A 4,522-nucleotide genomic window follows, 5' to 3' on the forward strand; every position below is an offset into this window, starting at 1 on the left:
GCAGGTTCAGAAGCGAGCCACGCGTAGCGTGCGCATACCGAACAGACTCGATGAGACTGGGCGGGGGTTGATTGCTAACCCTTTCTGCGTGCCTTCCATGAGGACTTAACAGAGTGCCATATAGGACTTATTACACCGTGACTCCCTGCCGCAAAGCACAAATATAAACACACCAACAAAAACAGAGCCTCTTTCGAGGGCTTGGCCAGATGAATGCCTAGGTCCTACTTCTCATGGCAAATATGATGCTGCATGCCTAACCTTCTTCTCATGGCAAGATATGGTGCGCTAAAGAGTAAAAAGGACAAAGGGGATACCGAGCGGATGGCAAGTCCGCAGTGAGCTAGCAACGCAAGCAGAACTAAGAATCTTCACGTAATCTAACATCCAGCAAAGCCAGGAGTCTAGCATAAGCGTCAAAGCAATGCGGTGTGAAAATAAATCACGACCGCTATGTGGTGCGTATCAAACACAACCACACAAGCAACCTGCAAGAGAAACACAATCCAGACAATACAGGAATATACATCTCAGTCAATGAGAGATCAGGTGAATCGTATCGGGAATAAATTCGTGGTCCACAAATAAAGTGGAACACAACACAAGTCAAGTCGCATCGGAAGCGAATTCGTGTCCCACAAATAAAGTGGAACACGAAGCAGTCGAAGGCTCCCTCGAAGTACCTCGCATATCTCAGCAAAGAAATCAGTAGTAACAAGGAAGCACGCTATAGAAAATACTAGCAATTAAGTTCTAATTAAATCCTAAACAAAAATCTAACAAGATTAAATTGTTTTTTATGACATTTCAACTAAAACTAGAATAGAACTATGTAAGAAAACAATTAAAGTCCAACAAGCAAAAGATTACATGTTTTTTTATTATCTTCTTATCAACAAAAATCTAATAAAAAATGGATTGGTTTTATACATTTTTATCTAAAAAGTAACGGAACAAAACTATGTACAAAACAATTAAATTCTAACAAGAAAAATACATGTTTTTGATTATCTTTTATCATCTAAAACAAATATAGAAAACAAAAATCTTATTCTAACTAGAAAAGAATACATGTTTTTATTTATTTTTTAATCATTGCTAAAAATCTAACAAAACAATTGATTTTATTACATTTTATTTCTTAAGAAAAATAAGCAAAAAGAACCAATTCTAAACATGAATTCTATGAGAATCAGGGGGGGGTTCTACATGAAAACAAGGTATAATAGTGATAAGGGCGCATGGCCCAAACAGATGGTGGCCCAGGCAGTTTTTGTATCACAATTCTTTCAGCCAACAAAAATGTGGCGTGTGATGGGCTTCTATGGGGGTACAGCATAGCAATGAATTTGTGTGTATGGCCCAAAGGAATTGTCTATCCAGATTTTTTCATCAGATTTTATGATTCAATTAATTAAGTAATTAATTAATACTAACCTTATGCCAGATTAATGTGTTAATACAATGCTAATGAAATTAAATAAAAAAAGTGGAAAGAGGAATTAGGGTAAGGTTTGTGACGCATCAGATTCCCTCTTAAGGACTCATCTCTCTCTCTCGCGCGAAAGCACAGACGGCGGCCGGAATTGTCGTCCCGTCTCCGATTGCTCACTCCGCGTCACTCTCGATCACTCTCTGAATCAAGTTATCCCCACCTCAATCTCTCTCAATCTCGAATCTGCTCTCAAACTTTCTCTGCTATCGATCTCAAATCGCTATCACTCCGATTTCCTCTTCTTCTTCCGTTGCTTCTCCTCTCCATTCAATCTCTCTCGGTTCAAGTTTCAATTCGTTTCCGATTTGACTCAACTCTTTCCGCCACAATCTCTGCTTCAACTCCGATTTGATATACCGGAGAATGTTTGACGCCTTTTCCATGGTACCGACGAGGAGAAAACTCCACCGTTAAAGACAGGTATCTCTCCAATCACGCGCTTCTTAGATTATGCTTTTTCCCCTTTCTTTTCATTTGCGGCGAAGCTGTTGTTGTAGCCTGATGATGACGATGTCGTTATTATGAGATTTTCTCTTTTTTGCATAATCGTAAGGTGATTGGAGAATCAGAGGAAGCTGTGTGATGGTTGAATCGTGAGAGGAGATTGAAGAATGAAGGTTATTGATGACAAATGCGATGCGGTTCTTGCGATGATTCGTAGATAAAGGTTGTGAAGCTGCAATTGTTGTTCTGAGATGTAAAAATCGTTAGAGTCTTGAAGATTATTACGTGAAGGTGTGATTGAATGAAGAATCGGTGGAGAGTTCTTGGAGATTGAAGAAGCGATGAAGATGATGAGAGGAAGATGAAGATTCAATGGTGAGAGCAAAAGTTTGTTACGTTTTCTGTTATTCTCTTTTCTCCTTCCCGATTTTCTCTCTGTTACCTCCCCTTTTTCTGTTTTCCAATTCTATTATACTGAGTTCTCCCCTCTCTTTGTTGTGTCGAATCTCTTTTGTTATTGAATTTTGTTCCGATCATTTCTTTCTGATTTTTCGGTTATGAACTCTTTTCTTCTGCCAATTTTTGCAGGTGGTGATGAATGAATGATTGGTTATGGTTCTTGCTACCGGTTCCCTTTGTTGTGCCGGCTTTTGTTTATTTCTTCTTCTCTTCTTTTGTGAATTCTGTCTTGGTTTGAACCGGTTTCGAATTATCGAGTTGGCTTGAACTTATGCGTGAAGAGTATTTGAACCGGTACAATTTCCCATTTTGCAGGTTGAGCACATGGTTTTAAAAACAAAGAGTTCATATGGTATGAAAGAACTTAGCCAAGAAGAATTGATCCAAGATTCTGAGCATTATTTATAGAATTTAAGAGAAATATCTTTTCAAAAAGTTAGGACCTAGTGTTGAATGATTGAATTTGAATTATTGATGTAATGATGGACTATTGGTGGATGTAAATTGTAATGAATATGATTTTGAACATTCTTGATTCTTCTCTTGTAAAGAACTTCGAACGTAATTCTAATTTAGATTACTTCGAACATTAATCAATAAACTCTAATCAACTCTCCATTTCAATGAAACTTGGTTCACTTGGTAAATCTTCGCTTCTAAACTTCGATGACAACTTTGAATCCTTAACCTTAATTCTCAAAATCTCAATTAACTTGTGATTGAAGTAATAAGTATTTGATGAGAACCAGAAAATGTATTGGCCAAAGCAAGTGAACAAGTCAATCTCCTATGCTACTGCACTTGTATTTCAAAACACCGCAACAACAATGCATCGAAGAACCCTTGAAGAAGAAAATATTTGAGGCGTAGGGAAAACCTCAACATATAAGCCAATTAACCTCAATCGAACCTCCACAAATTCAAGCACTCAGATGAGAAACCCTTTATTATTTTCTTTAATGTTGAATGACGAAATAAACGTCATTTATAACTTATAGCTCAACTAAAGAGGGCAAATTTTGGGGTGCAACAGCTGCCCCTATTCAAACTTCTTGAACCCGGCGAGCGAGAAACAAAAGTTTCGAACCGTTGAGGTGGAAGGAGATTGAATACTAGAATGAACTCGAAAATTTGCGCTCTTGATCAATAGAAGATTCCATCTTGCAATAAGAAGGAATGTACCACCCCGTAAGCAGGGAGAAAAAATTTCAATTGATCAGGATGATTAAATATGCTCCATCTTGTGATAAGAAGGAACGGGCACCCACAGGCAGAGAGAAAAAACTTCAATTGATATGGGCATCAAGAGAAGGAACATCCTCGACTGATCAGGGTATCAGACGTAGTAGATGTCTTCCGAACAGGAATCGGGGATAGATGTCTAAGTCGATCTGGGCATCGAATTGAGATATTTCGGCTGATCTGGGCATCAATAGGTAGTAAGTATCTCTGGTCTGGGTACCAAGGCGACATCTCCATCTGATGCAATTAAATCATCAGGAAGATATTCCAACTGATCTGGGTATCAGCGGCTTGCTCCTTCGTAAGATCGACGAGATCCGGAGGCGGTTCCCTCAACTGAAAGTCTGGTTTATCAGGAATAGGAACAATATCTCTTCCGAACTGTATACGCCGGGAAAAGAAGTCTTTAAACTGATCTAGGCTCGATGCTAGAAAATAAGTAGAACAATCCTCTTCTGAATGACAAAGTCAATCAGGTAGATATCTCCATCTGATCTGGGTATCAGTGGCTTGCTCCTTCATAAGATCGACGAGGTCCGGAGGCGGTTCCCTCAACTGAAAGTCTGATTTATCAGGAATAGGAACAGATATCTCTTCCGAACTGTGTACGCCGGGAAAATAAAACATCTTCAACTGATAGTAACCATCAGGACTGGGCAGACGAGTTCTTCTTCTGAACGAAAATAAATCGTCAGGGAGTAGATATTTCCAACTTATCTGATGTATCAGAGGGCTTGCTCCTTCGAAAGATCTATGGAGATCCAGAGGCGGTTCCTTCAAAACTGAACTGAATCTCAGGATAGGAACAAATATCTTCCACCGATCTGGGGGCATCGGGAATAGGAATGTCTTTGAACTGATCTGAGCTGCGCCAAAAAATAA

The 4,522-nt window shown here is 39.1% G+C and overlaps 1 long non-coding RNA gene across 1 annotated transcript; it reads left to right on the plus strand.

The window, feature by feature from the left end:
• The first annotated feature begins 1,474 nt into the window (after window positions 1-1,474).
• On the plus strand, window positions 1,475-3,309 carry LOC131645819 (uncharacterized). Its single transcript, XR_009297200.1, has 3 exons — window positions 1,475-1,915; window positions 2,049-2,314; window positions 2,528-3,309. It is a non-coding gene; the product is annotated as an uncharacterized LOC131645819 (long non-coding RNA).
• The last annotated feature ends 1,213 nt before the right edge of the window (window positions 3,310-4,522 follow it).

Source organism: Vicia villosa, linkage group LG2 (assembly GCF_029867415.1).
Source record: "Vicia villosa cultivar HV-30 ecotype Madison, WI linkage group LG2, Vvil1.0, whole genome shotgun sequence".
Classification (NCBI taxonomy): domain Eukaryota; kingdom Viridiplantae; phylum Streptophyta; class Magnoliopsida; order Fabales; family Fabaceae; genus Vicia; species Vicia villosa.